We start from the raw sequence: 20,278 nt of genomic DNA on the forward strand, positions 1-20,278 counted from the left end.
TTCAACAACTTTGGCTATTACAGTATACTTCCAGGACCACCTCAAATTTCCGTATGTAATTGAGTCCACAATCCTTACCCTCACACATTTCATGACTCCTTTCAGCCGGCCGGCGTGGCCGCGCGGTTCAAGGCGCTTCAGTCTGGAACCGCGCGACCGTCACGGTCGCAGGTCCGAATCCCGCCTCGGGCATGGATGTATGTGATGTCCTTAGGTTACTAAAATGTAAACTTTCACGGCCGGAAATATCATGTCCATTATAACAACAGCCCGGATAATTATAATGGACGTCTTTAGGTTAGTTAGGTTTAAGTAGTTCTAAGTTCTAGGGGACAGGACCTCAGATGTTAAGTCCCATAGTGCTCAGAGCCATTTGAACAATTTTTGTCTTGTTTACGACCTCGCCGCGCAGCTCGGGCAAAGAGTTGTTAACATGATTCTGCCGTCTTGCGCGTTATATTTTCTTAGAAAGGAAATGGCTTATGGGAGAGCAGATCCTTCAGTACTGTGTAAAGTTCTTATTGTACCGTGCCATTAAATAATTCCCATATATGTCCTCTTCCCATTCTAGTAAATTGTCTTCAAGTTCACTTTCTTCGTGATTTGCTGTTGTAAGTACAGGTATATTGACTTCACTAGAATTGGTAATTTGTACAGTAAGACTTATTTGCTCTAGTTTACACAGTATCCGTTCTGTGGATCTCGTCTCGCCATGGCTATTTAACGTTAAACCTGCCAGAAAAAACCCTTTCATATGCTGTGTTTGTAATTGACGTACAGGTCTATCCCTTCAGTCGTGATAATCAAATGACAAAGTACGTTGTTGCTATCAAGATACTGCAATGCGCGTGACGCTGTCAGTACTGGAGAACCCCGTACAGAAGAGCTCCATCGTGTGTACCGACATTCGAGACGAGAGACCAGTACCATGCATAAAGAAATGCAAATGAAGCACTAATGTCTTTTTTTTATTTCGGACTTCGTGGAATATTTCAGTTCACAGGTGTGCAAGCCTGTTCTGCTTTAGAATGATGTGATAGATGGCCCTCGCGCACACTTTGTGTGTGTGTTTTCGTCCAATACGGCTATGGCGGGCGGCGCCGGTCGTTGGCAGTGACGCGGACAGGTGTCGGCACTTAATGAAGCGACCAGCGGCGCCGACTAAAATACCCGTGTGTCAGGCGTGTGGCCACGGCGACACAGGTATCGATTGCGTCGCATACTTCACGTTCTCCAGACTTCCTCTGCAGGGAATGTTTTTTTTCTAATTCATCAGTCTTTGACTAGCGTAATGTTCTCCCCCATTTTCACCAGTTTTGTACTATGCTGTGTAATTATTACAACTAACACATTTTATAATCTGTTACATTTAATTTGGTGTTGTTCCGTACCGTTTATACTTCTACTCGTCTATGTATCGATCACACCTAACACATTTTATAAAATGTTTCTCATATTCTAGTCTTGTTATCCTCTTACTGCTCTCCTCTCCTCAAAGTATCTACACATTCGACATATTCTGTACGATACGTATGTTTTTGGATAGGGTCCGCCTTTAACAATATACAATTATACTAAAAATAGGTATTTAGAAAGCAAACATGGAAAGAAAAGCTTCAACCCCAAGGTGATATTCTGTATGGTTGTTTGATACTCTACTCTTGTTCCCCTACTGTGTTTCGCTTGCCCCATGTAACAATCATATCCCTTATATTACATAATTTAGTTGTGATTTTCTTGTCTTCTTCTTCCCCTGCTATTTTTCACCTCCTACATGTATCTACTGCATCTCACATTAACTGATAACCTATACATGTAAGTGACGTGGAAAGTCGTCTGGTGGCATTTCGGACACGTGACGCTGTAACAAAGGTATCTAAACAGAACAGACACGGACTGGGCTCACCCGAGCGAAGATGTGAGACGCAAATGTGGAAATCGATTGAGATAAGCGACGTTGACAAAGTACACATTATTATTAAGCAGAGCCTGTGAAACAGTATTTTGAAAACGGCGAAGCTGGTCGAATGTTCGCGTGCTACTGTAGTGAACATCTACAGAACGAGATAAAAGAACAGTGATACTACTACTAGGCGCTAAATGGCAGGACGTTCGCGACTCTTGACGCAACGTGAGAATCAGAGGCTTTTCAGCTCTTTATAGTAGAATAGATGATGACCTGTAGCTGTGCTGAAAGTGCACAATGCTGGTGCATGCACAAGTGTTTCGGAGCACGCCGTTCATCGTACATTGTTGAAAATGGATCTCCGCAGCAGATCACACATTCATACGTTGACCCAACGACATCATCAATTACGACTCCAGTGGGCACGGCAATATTGGCATTCGGTCATCGATCAATGGAAACGTGTCGGCTCTTGCGGTGAACCACGTATTTGCTACATTACGTTGGTGGTCGTCTGCAGAAACGCTGTTATCGAGGTGAACATTGGCTCGAAACGTGCAACACGCAACAGAAGCAGGCTGGTGGGAGCAGTATTACGATATGAGAAATATTTTCCTGCGCTTGCATGGAACCTGTGTTAGTAATCGGAGACACGCTGACAGCAGCGAACCAACTGCATGCATTTATGGTTGATGTCTTCCCCGACGGCGATGTCATCTTTCATCAGTATAATTTTCCGTATCTCGGAGTCAGAACCGTGCTACAGTGGTTTGAGGAGCTTTATGGTGAACTCACATTGATGTCTCGGCGACCAAATTCGCCTGATGTACATCTTATCGAAGCCATCTGGGTCGTTATCGGGCGCCATTACTGCGTACCCAAATCAGCGTGCGTCGATATGTAATGACACATACCTCCACAAACACACCGACAAACTGTCAGATTTTTGATATGCAGAATCAGTTGTGTATTTCGTTCCAGAGATGGACAAACAAGCTATTAAGCAGGTGGTCATAGCGTTTTTGTTCACCAGTGTAATGGATCAAATGACTAAGCACTATAGGACTTAAAATCTGAGGTCGTCAGTCCCCTAGACATAGAACTATGTAAACCTAACTAACCTAAGGACAGCACACACATCCATGCCAGAGGCAGCAGCTGTGTGGTTCCGGACTGAAGTGCCTATAATGCCTCGGCCACAGCTGCTGGCTCACCAGTGTATTGCAGATTCAGTTCTTCATATTTCACTCCTGCTGTTTCCCCTTTCCTCTGTGCAACTGAGACGCCCAACATATCACGATCTAATATTTGCACCCTCCTCTATGAATTTATTATGTCCAACAAAATTTTTCACGCTCCATTCTTGGTTTACCCCAACTATTTTCCCTTCCTCTATGCAACTTGCACATCCACCATATTCTATAATCAGCTGCCAGTCTTATTCTGCCGGCGCTATAGGAGGCGATCAAAAAATACTTCACTACAGCATGAAGGGTTAAATGGATATAGGTTGCAGTAGTTATCTTGAGATGAAGACGCTGGTACAGACAGTTTCATCAAATCTATCTTCCAACTGAACTCACAACAACAACAGTAGCATTACAGTACAATGGGTGATCAAAAGAGTTTCCGTTTTAGAGCGTTACTATAGTGTATATGCAACGTAGCATGACTCTGATGCGCGTATACAATACCAACATACTGACAAGGGGTTAATGTGGCATTCGTCTCATTTCGACGTGCGTGCTTTAAATGTGAAAAAGTGAACTATGACAGCGTTATTACCAAATGAGTCCAAACTGGAGTAACGTACTGTTATTCTATTCTGTGTTGCCCAAGGACAAAGAGCGACGGAGAATGAAGACTGTGCGTGGGCCAACATGACTTTCGAAAACTACCATTGTGGAATAAACACAGCGACAAGGGGTACAGGAGCTTCATGATAAAGCAGGACCGCATATTGCAAATGTCGTATCTCAGAAGTTACACCAATTCAAGTGGGAGACACTCGATAGCCCAACTTGTAATTCTGACCTCTCCCCATGCGATTATCACGCCTTCACGCCCTTAAAAAAGACCTTTAGTGGTCGACGATTCCTGTCCGACTAGGATGTGCATCAGGCATTTACGGACTTTTTCACGCAGCAGGACACGGTGATTCCTAAACCGGTATCAACTTGGTACGTCGGTGGGATGACCGCTTCAGTGATCACGGCGATTTTGTCTGGTTGGCAAATCGACTCTTGACTGTGCGGTCTTCGAACGGAAGTATCCTTTTCTATGTATGACATGAATTCGAAAAGTAAATTTCGCATTACTGTGGCAGGCGAGTTACCTTTTACGAAGTGCTGCTCTACACTATAAACTGACACAGATACATGACAATATTTTTTAACACAGTCAGCTTCGTTTCTAAATAACGATCAGAACCTTCTTCCAGCCGTTCAGTTCCTTGACCATAGAAATCCACTCCTAAGTCATGGAAGAATTCAAGAACCGCTGTATGAATTCCTCGTCGTCCACATATCTACGATAGCTCTGAATCAGTCACTCGACTGCCTGGACGTTGTAGTCTTTGTTCGATGTCGATTGTTTCTCTTTCCGGTTAGCATCACACATGTCTGTGCAGCCTTCAAGTTGTAGGCACTATTTCATTACAGCTAACGGCTATAGTACATTTGGTTGATGTACTGTCAGACTTCCACTTTCAATGTTTGTACAAGTGTGATCTCACTGGCAGATTCTACGTGATTTTTTGTAGAGTGTTCCAGACCGACTTCACTACACAGAATACATCTTGCACAGTTTGCTAAAATTCCATTGTGAGCTGACATACCAAATATTTCATTCACATCCGATTCGCCGATGAAACATTCATACTTTTCACTAACTGTACCAAGCTTCCTCCGCAAAGCAGATTCTTTGCCATTTGCATCGAAATGGGCAGGTGTACCAGCAAGGTAAGGTTCACACACATGGTTATCATCTTTATGGTTTATGGTATTAACACCTTTCCAACATTTCTCCGTTTCTTAAAGCTTTCAGGGGACTTCTGGTCACTTTATGTTTACCCATGATTATCCTTTAATAAAAAAGAGACTTCAACATTAATTGCGAATATTTTCAGGATTACAAAAGACACAGTAGTCCAGTGAGCGATATATATCGAACTATCACAGGTTAACCACAACACTTATTTTGTGACACTTATTTTCTCTCACATCACTAAAATGTACGTGATGAGCATGTATATTTATGAGTACAACATTTGACAGCAGTTTAACAGCCCCACAGTGGATCACACCAGCGCATAAAGTATTTCAAAAATATTTTAAAAATAGCCGTAGTCTTCCGAACTGAATAAATCGTATATCAATTGAAAGGAGAAATTCTGTAGATTTTTGAAAAGAAAGAAGTAAAAATTGAAGCCACGCGGGATAGCCGAGCGGTCTGTTGCGCCATGTCACGGTCCGTTTAGCTCCGCCCGTCGGAAGTTCGAGTCCTCTCACGGGCATAGGTATATGTGTTTTCCTTAGCGTAAGTTACGAGGGTAAGTCTGTTATTATGCGCAATTCAGTTATATTTTAGTTTACTTTGGTATTACTGTCGTTTTACGTTGATGACGCATTCTCTGTTTATTTGTTCTTATATCTTTGCAATTTTCGAGCTGCTAGGTTACGCCGGCCGCTGGTGGCCGAGCGGTTCTGGCGCTACAGTCTGGAACAGCGCGACCGCTACGGTCGCAGGTTCGAATCCTGCCTCGGGCATGGATGTGTGTGTTGTCCTTAGGTTAGTTAGGTTTAAGTAGTTGAGTCCCATAGTGCTCAGAGCCATTTGAACCATTTTTTTTTTTTTGCTAGGTTATTTTCGTTATCGCTGCCATGCTGTTAATCATGGCTGCTCCGCTGTCTATTTGCATCAAAGAAGAGCAACGTTCTGTGATCCGTTTTTGTTGTCCGAAGGCGTATCAGGGGCCGAAATTCATGGAAGACTTTCGGAACAGTGTACCGGAACAGTGTTTTGTCACAACGGAGTGTCTACGAGTGGACTGAAAACTTCTGAAATGGTGCACAAGCGTTGCGCACGGTTCAGGAGCGGGACGACCATTTACGCCAGACATATAGCGTTCACGTGAAATGATTCTCTTAAACAGACGATTAACTATTGACGAAGTGGCACATTGTCTGCAAATTAGTCATGGTTCTACCTACGGAATCATCCTCAACAGACTTGGGTTTCATAAAGTTTGTGCAAGATTGATCCCAAAACAACCACACAGTTGCATAAACAAACTCGCTAGGACATCTGCAAAAAACATTTGGATCGCTATGGTAACGAAGCGGACAACTTCTTAGACAGGATCGTTACGGGTGACGAAACGTGGATCCATCATTTTTAGCTGGAGAGTAAACGACAGACAAAGTTCAAGACCCAACCGTCCACACGGAAACTGATGTTTACGATTTTTTTGGGACGCATAAGGTCCAGTACTGGAACCTTATCAGGAAAGGTGCACAACAATAAGCAATGTACGTTACAGTGAGATGCTTACTGCCAGGCTAGAACCTGCAATTCGAAGCAAATGCCGAGGATTAATGTCAAAATGTGTTGTGTTTTTCAACGACAATGCCCGTCCGCATACTGCTGCCCACACTACTGAAACGCTCCAGAAACTCAAATTTGAAGTACTGGGTCATCCTACATATAGTCCCGATCTTACACTTTCTATCACTTGTTTGATCCACTCATACAGGCATTAAGGGGCCGTCGATTTGCCTCGGACGAAGCAGAAAGAAGCGGTGCATTCCAGGTTCGCAGCTCAACCAAGAGCCTTCTTTAATGAGGGCATCAGGAAGTTTGTACAACGATAGACCAAGTGCGTTGAAACGCAAGGAGACTATGTCGAAAAATGATGTTATTGTAAGTTTCCTTTTTCATTACAATAAAATTTTATAACTACTCTGCCGATAGTAATTGACTTACCCTCGTAGTTTAAGTAAAATTAAGTAGTGTGTAAGCTTAGGGACCGATGATCTCAGCAATTTGGTCCCATCAGAGCGTACTACAAATTTCCAAAATTTTCTAAAAATTGAACACAGTCTGCCTGTTAATGGAGGTGATAAAACCTATTTTCAGAGACGCAGCAGCACCTGAATTGTTCCAAAAGGATGTTCGTGGAAAAACTCGAAACCCCAATGAAAGTTTAAATTATGTTATACTGTCGAGAATCACCAAGACTGTATTTGTTCAATAGAAACACTTCACTTTAGTATGTATGATGCTATTGAGACTTTCAATGCTGACAACGTTGTAAATTGCAAAGTATTTCGAAATATGGGAGTGAAGAAAATTTTCAACATGGTATGAACTATACTTGCTTTAGACAAGGAATGTCATCGGACTGCTGACAGGACTGTAAATAGCCTAGAAATGCAAGCCAGTTCAAACAGACGGAGGACAAAGAGGAACCGGAGGAAGAGTTTGCAGAAGATAATCCATCCTATGGACTTGGAATGCATAAAAAAGGCCATCCAAAGCCTGTCGCTCGATTCCCAAAAGTAATTTTTGTACAAATTACACGTTATATCAGGATCTGCCAAACCAATTTGCTTCAGATTCTCAGTAAATATTAGAAACTCCCTAAAATGCATCTCTAACAACTGGATTAAAATTTTCAAAAACCCTATGTTAAGTTGTACCCAACACTCCGATGAATAACATATAAAAATATCAACATTGTAGCTCAAATACTTTCTGAGAAAGCAATTGATAACTCCTGTTTCAATATTGGAAAGATAGAGCTTTCCGCAGTCCCTTAATCTAAAGAGTCTTGAGATTTTAAACGAAAGTGATATCTCGTAATGCTAATAATACAAAAAATTCTTCTCTCTCGTTCATCCCTTTATTTAACACACACCAGAAACAAGTCTTAAAAGGATTTCTTTCTTTATCTACACTTTTGAAAACTTCATCACTTCATACTTCATCTGACCACTTAACATTTTACTTTCTTAGATACCATCACTTTTAAAATTACTTTTTCTAGATTCTTTATCTCAGGATCTTCGGCGGCTCAGGTTACATTGCCATACAATGACACGTTATAGATGCAATTTTTCAGAAACTCGTTCCTAAATTTCATATAAATATCTGACAGTTATAGAGATTTTTTGTTTCATGAGTTTTTTTTCGCCTTTGGCCATCTACTGACGATATCTCTTTTGCTTCTACCATCCTGTGCATTCATCAAACAAGATGGCACCGCAGTAGATCAACGGACTCTCATTTGGAAGGATGGCAGCTCATATAGCGCTCCAGCTGCTCAGATTTAGGTGTTCAAGTCCATCCCTAAATCACTTAAGATAGATACTGGGATGGTTCCTTTGAAAGAATGAGACTGTTTTATTTCCAAACTTCCTCCAATTCGAGCCTGAGCGATCGACGAGACTCTGTATCCTAGGGAGTCCTCCATCCTGCCTTCCTTTCAGAGTAACTTTGCTTCACGCATACGTGAATACTACAAGCAGTTCATTGTTTTTCTAATATTAATTACATTCCTATTTGTGTGTGTTGATGTTTAACCCATGTTTCGTGCTACGTACTTGGTCAGTTCCCTTCAACAGATCTTATAAATCTACCTTGTAACAGGTGAGAAGTGCAGTCTCCTCGGAACGCTTCAGACTTGATATCTGTTCCTCTTGAACTTCTACTGCATATTTTATTTCACTTTCTCTATTGCTTCTGCGACTTACAAACTGATTTGCAGTGGATGAAAGCAGCAGTCTTACATTACCCCCTAACACAAACACTTACATAATACACCGTCGAAATAAAAATTAGTTCACCTGGAAAGACATTTTCAATTTTGATCCGATGACGAGATATGACACCTGGGGGATAGTGTACACTACTGGCCATTAAAATTGCTACACCAAGAAGAAATGCAGATGATAAACGGGTATTCATTGGACAAATGTATTATACTGGAACTGACATGTGATTACATATTCACGCAATTTGGGTGCATAGATCCTGAGAAATTAGTACCCAGAACAACCACCTCTGGCCGTAATAACGACCTTGATACGCTTGTACATTGAGTCAGACAGAGCTTGGATGGCGTGTACAGGTACAGCTGCCCATGCAGCTTCAACACGATATCACAGTTCATCAAGAGTAGTGACTGGCGTATAGTGACGAGCCAGTTGCTTGGCCACCATTGACCAGACGTTTTCAATTGGTGAGAGATCTGGAGAATGTGCTGGCCAGAAAGGCCCGTACAGGCCCGTACAGGACCTGCAACATGCGGTCGTGCGTTATCCTGCTCAAATGTAAGGTTTCGCAGGGATCAAATGAAGGGTAGAGTCAAGGGTCGTATCAGATCTGAAATGTAACGTCCACTGTTCAAAGCGCCGTCAATGCGAACAAGAGGTGACCGAGACGTGTAACCAATTGCACCCCATACCATCATGCCGGCTGATACGCCAGTATGGTGATGACGAATACACGGTTGCGATGTGCGTTCAACGCGATGTCGTCAAAGACTGATACGACCATCATGATGCTGTATACAGAAGTTGGATTCATCAGAAAAAATGACGTTTTGTCATTCGTGCACCTAGGTTCGTCGTTGAGTACACCATCGCAGGCGCTCCTGTCTGTGATGCAGCGTCAAGGGTAACCGCAGCCATGGTCTCCGAGCTGATAAACCATGCTGCAGCAAACGTCGTCGAACTGTTCGTGGATGTGGTTGTTGTGTTGCAAATATCCCCCATCTGTTGACTCTGGGATCGAGACGTGGCTGCATGTTCCGTTAAAGTCATGCGGATAAGATGCCTGTCAGCTCCACTGATAGTGATATGAGGCCGTTGGGATCCAGCACGGCGTTCCGTATTACCCTCCTGAACCCACCGATTCCATATTCTGCTAACAGTCATTGGATCTCGACTAACGTGAGCAGCAATGGCGCGATACGATAAACCATAATCGCGATGGGCTGCAATCCGAGCTTTATCAAAGTCGGAAGCGTGATGGTACGCATTTCTCCTCCTTACACGAGGCATCACAACGACGTTTCACCAGGCAACGCCGGTAAACTGCTGTTTGTGTATGAGAAATCGGTTGGAAACTATTAGGAGTCGCCACCGGCGCCAGCCTTATGTGAATGCTCTGAAAAGCTAATGATTTGTATATCACAGCATTTTCTTCCTGTCGGTTAAATTTCGCGTCTGTAGCACGTCATCTTCGTGGTGTAGCAGTTTTACTGGGCATTAGTGTATATACTGATAATGGTTTCAGTATCGCCCGCCAACAGGTAGCGTAGTGGTGTAGCTACCAGCGTGCCATCTGTGTCTACTCTTTAATAGGGAATGCTCACATACAGAAGGCTCAGTGTGTTGCAGAAGTGTGAATGGAGCAGGCGACGATGCCAGGGAGATGGACACTTGCTTCCTACAGTCAACTGAGCGAGTTGGAAGGATTGAAATTGTGGCCTTTGAGTGGCGGGATGGTGCTTTTGGACAATTGCCTCGCAAGTTGTATGTGCTGCGTCAAATGTGCGACGATGCTGGTGTCAGTGTTCACATGCCAATTCTCATAGCCGCAGATGAGATTCTGGACATCCACGCAGCACAGACGCCCCTCAGGATCGTCGTATTGTAAAGGGAGCAGTGGTGTATCGTACAGCCACCACAGCACAGATAATAGAGCTTGTGAGCCGGGACATATCAACACGAACTGTTGCGAACACGTCATTAACAGTAGGATTACGGCACGCACAGCTTGTGTGCAAGATACGGTCATTTGCGCGTAAGGCGTAGACTTGGTGAGTGCCGTCTCGCAGAGTGCATTCGTCCAAGCTTCAGTGGCCCCCATCCCAGGCCTTTTGGTCTTTGATGCGATAAGCGACGATTCTCCTTCACCTTTGGTGTTTCTGGAGGAGACGTAACCAGTATTCTGTACGTACTGAATATTAGATCCGTCCTTTTGCCGTTCTTGTAGCAGGAAAGTGACATGTTGTTCCGAGAGAACAATGCCAGCTCGCACACTGCCTGTGAAGCTCAAGTTGCTCCGCAAGACTTGCAGTAGCTTCCTTTTCCAGCACAAGTTCCAGACTTGTCGCCAGTCGAGACATGGGGTATGATGGAGCGAAAAGTGATTCCTGCGACTCGTCAACCAACAACTCTTACAGAACTATGTGAACAGGCGTGGAATAACGTAACCCAGAACATTATTCGTCATCTCTACGATCGACTGAATGCCACTCAACGTCTGCACCGCCATGTTTCGGCACCGGTCTACACGTGATACGTCTATGCGTGATACCTCAATACCACTTGTGCTATTGATTTGTAAATGTGAACATTTGATGTGCTCCATATGAACTGTTGCAACAATAAACCTTGATGGAACTGGAAAGCTTTAGAAGACTACATTTTTTTTCTGGCAATGTACAAATTGTACCGCCGTTTTCAGTAATAGTATGCTGTTTAAACAAATAATTATCATTGTTTCTATAGTGCTCTTATTCTCTACCGCTCTTGGTCTATATATACATAAATTATCTAACGAACGGGATGAACAACAATTCGATGATGTTTACTAATGACGCTGTGGAGTACGAGGAGGTGTCGTCGATGAGCGACTATAGGAGGGTACAAGAAAACTTTGACAGATTCCGTAGATGATGTGATGTATGGCAGCTTGCTCAGAGTGTACTAAAATGCAAGTTAATGCCTCTGAGTATTAAAAACCAATCCCGTAAAGTTCGAATACGGATTTAATAGTGTTTTGAAATGAAGTGGAATCAGTACGTCAGGTCGGTAGTAGGGAAAGCAAATGCTCTCTTTGGTTTTATGGGGAGTATTTGGGAAGGTGTACTTCTTCTATGAAGGAGGTGGCATATAGAACGCTAGTGTGACCCATTCTTGAGTGTTGGTCCGGCGTTCCTCATGGAAGTGTTATAGACCCTCTATTGTTACTGACTTATATTAAGGACATAGGAGACAATCTGAGTAGCCGTCTTTGATTGTTTACAGATGATACTGTCATTTACCGTCTTGTAAAGTCATCACATGATCAAAACGACTTGCAAAATGTAAGGTATCTGTATAGTACGAAAAGTGCCAATTGTCCCTGAATAAACAAAAGTGTGAAGTTATTCGCATGAGTACTAAAAGAAATCAGCTAAATTTTGATTACGCGATAAGTCAAACAAATCTGAAGGCTGTAAATTCAGCTAAATACTTAGGGATTACCATTACAAATAGCCTAAATTGGAACGATCACATAGATAATATTGTGGGTAGAGTAAACCAAAGACTGCGATTCATTGGCAGAACACTTAGAAGGTGCTAGAGGTCTATTAAAGAGACTGCTTACACCACGCTTGTCCGCCCTATTCTGGACTATTTCTATGCGGTGTGGGACCCGCATCAGATGGGACTGACGGATGACATCGAAAAAGTACAAAGAACGGCAGCTCGTTTTGCATTTTCGCGAAGTAGGGGAGATAGTATCATCACAGATAGGATACGTGAATTGGCGTGGCAGTCATTAAAACAAAGGCGTTTTTCGTTGAGACGGGATCTTCTCATGAAATTTCAATCACCAGTTTTCTCCTCTGCCTGCGAAAACATTCTGTTGGCACCCACCTACATAGGGAGAGATGATCATCACGATGAAATGAGAGAAATCAGGGTTCGCACAGAAAAATTTATGTGCTCGTTTCTCCCTCGCGCCGTTAGAGAGTGGAACGGTAGAGAGACAGCATGGAGATGGTTCATTGAACCCTCTGCCAGGCACTTTAATGTGAATAGCAGAGTAATCACGTAGATGTAGAATATATGGTGGACCCAGCTTTTGCCCTTATTACAGCAGAAATTCGTTTTGGCAGAGAGTTCACTACATTTTTAGATACTTCGGCTCTTATGGCGTTCCATTGAGGCGCTGGCGGTCTTGTAATTCTTCCTTTTGACTTAATTGTGTACCGCCTGAATTTGACCTGCAATAAACCCTATAAATACTCTATGGGATTCAGGCCAGTCCTGAAGCTCGATGTTATTTTCCCGAAGCCAAGTCATTGTGCGGGCAGATTTATGACAGGTTGCGTTATCGTTCTGGAATTTAACGACGTCCACGTTCTTTATCGCCAAAATGGGTTGTAAAAAGAGGGCAGTGAAGCAGATTACAGGACGTCTATATACTTTATGGAATTCATGCGGCCTTCGCATACGACCATTTATCCCGTTCCCGCAGCTCTCATGCAGCCCCAGACCATAAGGCTCCCTCCACCGTATTTTACGGTAGGCACCACACACGCTGGATTATATTCCTCACCCATTCGGCGACGGACATAGGTAACACACGGTGTACCAAAAGTCTGAGGTGAGAATAAATATTATATATAATTCTTTCATGAATTCTTAAATTATTACATTTTGTTTTCTACCCAAACTGGTATGTGTTGTAAGAGCATTAAGTTGACAAATCTACCTGAAGTTTTCGTCAGACCACACGATATTTGACCAGTCTTGTTGGTTGAACGTTTGGTGCTTTGGAACCCACTCATACCGTGCCTTTCTATCCTTGTAAGAGAGCCGAATGACGTCGACATTTTTCAACAGTATTTTGTCTTCCAACCGCTCAGACATCATTAGTGTAAAACTCAATTGGAGATGGCCGAATGACTGTCAGCTGAAATATCGTGGAGAGATCAAACGTCATCCGTCTGCAACTACGAAACACTTTAGAAAGAGATAAAATACATGGGATTACTGATCGAAGCGTTTGAGACACTGACCACCTTACAAAAAATGATATGAAGGCTGTTACTCCAAGTAACGTCTTCCTGTAGTTGTTGTGGTGTTGAGTCCAGAGACTGGTTTGATGCAGCATTTCTCTTCTCCCCAATTATGTTCAGTACCTCCTCATTAGTTACGTGATCAACTCATCTAATCTGTAGCATTCTTCTGTAGCAACACATTTCGAAAGCTTCTATTCTCTTCTTGTCTAAACTATTTATCGTACACATCCACACATGGCTACACTCCATACAAATACTTTCAGAAAGAAATCCTGACATTTAAATCTATAATCGATGTTAACAAATTTCTCTTCTTCAGAAACGCTTTCCTTCCCATTGCCAGTCTACATTCTGTATCCTACTTCGAACATGATCAGTTATTTTGCTCCCCAAAGAGCAAAACTTACCTGCTTTTTTAAGTGTCTCATTTCTGAATCTAATTCCCTCAGCATCACCTGATTTAATTCGGCTACAAACCATTATCTTCATTTTGCTTTTGTTGATGTTCATCTTTCAAGACATCGTCCATTCCGTTCAAGTGTTCTTAGGTTCTTTGCTGTCTCTGACAGAATTAGAATGACATCGCAAACCTCAAAGTGTTTGTTAAATTCCTACACCAATTTATTCTTTTGTTTCCTTTACTGATTGCTCAATATGCAGATAGAATAACATCCGGGATAGGCTACGTCCCAGTCTCACTCCCTTCCGAGTCACTGCATCCCTTTCATGCCTATGACTTTTATAACGGCCATCTGGTTTCTGTACAAATTGTAAATAGTCTTCCGCTCCCTGTATCTGTCCTCTGAGACCTTCAGAATTCGAAAGAGAGTACTCTCGTTAACATTGTCGAAAACGTTCTCTAAGTCTACAAATGCTATAAACTTAGGTTTGCTTTTCCTTAATCTATCTCCTAAGAAAAGTCGTAGTGTCGGTATTGCCTTGCGTGTTCCAACATTTCTGCGGAATCCAAACTGACATTCCCCGAGGTCGGCTTCTACCAGTGTTCCTATTTGTCAGCAATGAATTCGTGTTCGTGTGTTGCAGCGATGACTTATTAAACTGATAGTTCGATCATTTTCGCATCTGTAAACACGTGATTTCTTTGGGATTAAAATTACTACATTCTTCTTGAAGTCTAAGGGTATTTCACCTGTCTCATACATCTTGCTCACCAGATGGTAGAATTCTGCCATGACTGGCTCTCCCAAGGCTTTCAGTAGTTCTAATGGAATGTTGTCTACTCCTGAGGCGTTATTTCGACATACGTCTTTCAGTGCCCTGTACAATTCTTTATATAGTATCAAATGTTAAATTTCATCTTCGTCTAATTCCTATTCTATTTCCATAATATTGCCTTTGAGTATTCAAAGAACTATGACTGATGCCCGAACAACAGGGACTTACATGTATTGACAATAGAAAATAGTACATTGAGAATGCTAGCTACTAGCAGATATCTGGATTTGAGTAATAAAATCTAAAAAAGATGAACTAATTGCTGCACTCTGTAATTTATTTTCTCATTTTGTCAATTAAATTCGGTATCTTTTTTGTTACCGAAGGAGTTCTACCAGCCCTTTTCTTTTTACCTATATGATCCTCTGCTGCCTTCACTGTTGCATCTCTCCAAGCTACCAATTCTTCTTCTACTGTATTTATTTCCCCCATTCTTGTCAATCTTTCCTGAATGCTCTATCTGAAACACTCTGCGATCTCTGGTTCCCACCTTCTTGCCGTTTCTTCACTTCTAATCTACGTTTCGTAACCAATAAATTGTGGTCAAAGTCCACATCTGCCACTAGAAATGTCTTATAATTTAAAATCTGATTCCTACAGTCTTCTTTCATGATTCTTAAACCAATTGTTAGCTATGATTACGTTATTCTCTGCGCAAAATTCTATCAGGCCTCTTCTTTACCCCCGTTCTATATTAACCTGCTTGTTTTTCTTCTCTTCCTTTTCCTCCTATCTGAAATATTTCTTTTATCGCATCATACATTTCTTCAATCTCTTCATCATATGCGGAGGTAGTTGGCGTATAAACTTGTACTACTGTGGTAGGTGTGGGCCTCGTGTCTATAATGGTTACAATAATGCGTTCACTATGCTGTTCGTAGTAGCTTACCCGCGATACTGGTTTTTTATACATTATTAACGCTACTCCTGCTTACCTCTATTGAATTTTGTATTTATAACCCTGTATTCACCTGACCAGGACTCTTGTTCCTCCTGCCACTGAACTTCACAAATACCCACTGCATCTACCTTCAACCTATCCATTTCCCTTTTTAAATTTTCTAACCTATCTTCCCGATTATGGGATCTAACATTCCACTCTCCGTTCCGCAGAGCGCCAGTTTTCTTTCTCCTGATAACTATGTCCTCCTGAGCAGTCTGCGCCCGGAGATCCGAATGGAGGACTATTTTACCTCCGGAATATTTTACCCAAGAGGTCACCATCATCATTTAACCCTACAGTAAAGCTGCATGCCCTTGGGAAAAATTCCGGCTGTAGTTTCCCCTTGCTTTCAGCCGTTCGCAGAACCAGCACAGAAAAGTCATTTTGGTTAATGATACAAGGCCAGATCAGTCAATCACCCAGACTGTTGGCCCTGCAACTACTGAAAAGGCTGCTGCTCCTCTTCAGGAACCATTCAAGTCTTATCGAATAATAAAGAAACATATCAAATAGGTACTGAAAAATCTATTACAGGTGAAAGCCACTGGGGTCGCCGTATTGTCATTTTACGCATTATGTATTGTCTTTGTTCTGAGAAACCCGTTTTAAATAACATTTACCTCTTCTTTTCCGTCTTGGCTATAAACATTGTACCATGAAATCTGTGATCTGAAATGATGTGCAGCTTTCTTGGAGCTCTCGGAGAGCCTTATGCATTGAGATGAGCATATGATATTTAATATTACAACTTCATCAAACATTCTTTTGTGTATTTGGCAAAAGCTATCGTAAAAAAAGAATAGATTATAAGTATTTCACCAAGGTGTATTTAAGCTCTCGGTGACCGGCTTAATTAAAGAGCTTTTCCTTAATTTTGATCTCCAAGGAGCAGAATATTAATTGTGGCTTTATTAACGGTTCATAACAGAACTCCACGAAGTTCGGTAGCAGAATTTATTGCTTTTGCATAGCTTACGTGCATGAGTATATTCAACCATTTACGTCCCATGCTATGGTGCTATCTCTACATCTACATGTACATTCTGCAAAACAAGTTTAAGTGAAACTGGTCTCGTATCACACTTTTAGCTATACATAATTATTAATTTAATTTTGCAGGACTAAATATATTTACCCTACGTGTGTATTGCTTTAACACCTCGTTCATTCCTGCCTGTCATTATTCCACTGGTACTACATAACACCTGTTGCTTTCCTTAAAATCTCGTGGTAAATCGAAGTGTCAAAAAACGGGACGCATGGCCTACGTCGTCTTTGTGTGCTTCTTCTCCGTCTCCGTTTAAATCGGGGTGGTTTGCTGCCGATACTGTTAGTAAAATCTAAGTGCTCGACAACTGATAAAACTTATTCATGTGGAAGATATTGGCTCATGAAGCCAGATGAATCATTTTGGAACAACCCAGAATGCGCTATCAGAATGAACTGACAAGATTCTGAATGTAAAAAGAAGTGAATATTCCTGCAATGCGTATTTAACATTTTCGTTCAATACCTCTTATAAATCTATAATGCTTGATAACGCCCACGGTCTGAAACCAAGGGAATAAATCGCTTGCACGTCAGTTAACCGTGATGGACACGGGTCTACGCTGACAGCTGTGTGAAGAAATCACAAACAGGCAGGGCAACCCTCGATCCGCAATTATTCTATACGTTACACTGTTGTGGTTACCTTTTATTGTTTTCTCACACATTTGTACATTTTATTCTGGTCTCGTAATCATTCATATGTATTAGCGTTATATCCTTGCTGTACATATTATTAGTCCTTATTTTACTTTTTATTACTTTTTAAAACACTGAAATGTTGGATACGCCTCCATGGCGGCGTGCTCCACGTCACTGGCGCCTACCGTAAAAGAGTAAAAAAAAATTACGTGATGATGGTATTATAAAAAATGGGAACGGTCATCAAACGAAATGTATACAGTTTTCATGCGCTCTTACTGTTTTGCAAAAAATATTATAAGACAGTGCTTTACATACTTCTAATTGCTAAAATAATTATAAGACAGTATTTCACATACTCTTAATCTGTTAACGGGTTGCACTACAAAGTTTAGGCGGATTCAGATTCCATAGTAATATCCTAAATACAAGCCGATAAGCCACAAATACAACTTTCCTGTTTTTGGTTAAAACCGATCTAGAGGAAGATTCAAATGCCTCTAAGCACTATGGGACTTAACATCTGAGGTCATCAGTCCCCTAGACCTAGAACTACTTAAACCTAACTAACCTAAGGACATCACACACATCCATGCCCGAGGCAGGATTTGAACCTGCGAGCGTAGCAGCAGCGCGGTTCCGGACTGATGCGCCTAGAACCACTCGGCCATAGCGGCCGGTTGAGAGGAAGGAAAAACAGTGCATGCTTGGGTATAGATATAGAATTCTTGCTTAAAGTTATATGTAAGGAGAAATATTATACATGTGATATATAATGTCTAATGTTAAAATTGACTGCAAGGTAGTAAGTTCGTCCTTCGTGTAATAAAAACGTTTTTAACGAATTTCTTGAAACGTTTTGCGTCCATCTTAGCATTTTGTGCAAAAATTTGATTTGAAGTAACCCGTCAAGAACTTTTCGAGATTTTTGGTATTGCCTTTATATAGTAGTATAAACTGGTTGAACCTGTTCTCAACCGGGATTGTGGTTTTAATACCACGCTGTTTGACTTCGTTTTGTGCTATTGGAGGGGATATGGCACTGACTTACTCCAACATTTGTGCTCATTCATACGAACTGTGAGATGGCGATGTACAGCCTGCCGTCGATGTTAAACCGCGGTGTAAATTGGCATTTTACACAATAGCAAACCATTTCCATAGGTTTAGAAACGACAGACAACTACCTGGTAACCTAATCCGGTGTCTCTCAACTTGCAGGCTGCCACTTAATCAGTACGGTGCGCCCTATTGAAACAGTGGCAATAATAACGTAATCCTTCATTACCTGTTATCTTAACAGTGGCTAATGAACGCGATTGTTAACTGTTGTGTGTTTCTCTACGTCTCATCTTCTAATTTGACTGGCTTAATAATAATTGATAACCAACGTTGGTAATTAGTACGTTCCATGGAGAACTTAGCGGTATAATAATACATTAGAAATTCATGCAAGTTATCTGGTAATTTTTTATTGGATTATTGCTCCATAAATGCATGATATTTTGTCTTAATGGTCTAGTCGGGCTGTATGCTGAAATCTGCAGTGTTTTACCACAAACGATGTAAATATTTAACATATGCAGAGCGTCCATTTTAATTGAAGACATTGAAGTATGTCGAAAACTAGAATTCGGATCAAAAAAAGTTTAATTCAATTTGTTTGGTTCGGAGTGGTCACCCACTCTCGACCTGCCGCCCACCCTGTGCGTGGGTGGCGAGGGGAAAATTCTAAATCTTAATTGAGAACTCCTGCTTTCTTTTACAGATCACGATTCTTCGGCGAAATCTACATACGTTTGTCTCATGAATTTTCTCCGTTTCACCACAGATGGCACTGTCATCGGAGAAATAGAAATGGATACACTGTCGTAATTTTGTGAGATGCTGCTCAATGGCCTTTTAATATCTAATGGCACGTGGGACCCACGGCCAAATTTTGAGGCTGCCATTCCCTAGTACGCCGAGAATTTTCCCGAGAAAATTTGCTCTCGTTCGTTATTTTACGAGGCTGTGAATGTCTTTATGTCTGATGGCACCGTACAGACCGGAAGAAGGAAACGAAGAAACCATATTACAGAAGAAGATAATGAAACGGCTGTACTAGCGGCAGTTCACCACAAACCACTGATAAACGCCCGACCGTTACACCGCGACTCCGGTATGTCCTTAGATGGTAATGTCAAAATACTGCATCGTTATAAGTATCATCCATACCACATGTCAGTGCATAAAGAACTTAATGGTGCACATTTCCATAACCGGGTAGTGTTTTGTGAATGGATGCATTCCTGCTTTCCTGCGCCTGTACTGACGATCCAGCAGATATGTTTCTGTCATGTGTACAGTTATTTGAAAAGCAGATTACTAATTCTACTGAAGGTTGCACTATTGTGTTTGAACTCTAACCGCAACTGGAAAAGAAGAGTAGCGTCCGCCTCCAGCCACGGCTACAGTGGCGCGTCGAGTGGTCCCTTGTTCGGATGAATACCACGTTGCGAACGGGATTTCTAATTAGAAGTTATGAAATACTGGCCTGTCCTACCCTTGTAACATGGAGGTGGGGTCCCATGTGGCATTGGATATTCAAGGGCCATTGAGCAGCGTGTCGTAAATTGTATCCATTTCTACTCCTCCGATTACAGCGCCATCTGTGGCGAAATAAAGAAGAACCTTTAGACAACATGTATGTAGATTTTGC

Source organism: Schistocerca piceifrons, chromosome 8 (assembly GCF_021461385.2).
Source record: "Schistocerca piceifrons isolate TAMUIC-IGC-003096 chromosome 8, iqSchPice1.1, whole genome shotgun sequence".
In the NCBI taxonomy this organism is placed as follows: Eukaryota; Metazoa; Arthropoda; class Insecta; order Orthoptera; family Acrididae; genus Schistocerca; species Schistocerca piceifrons.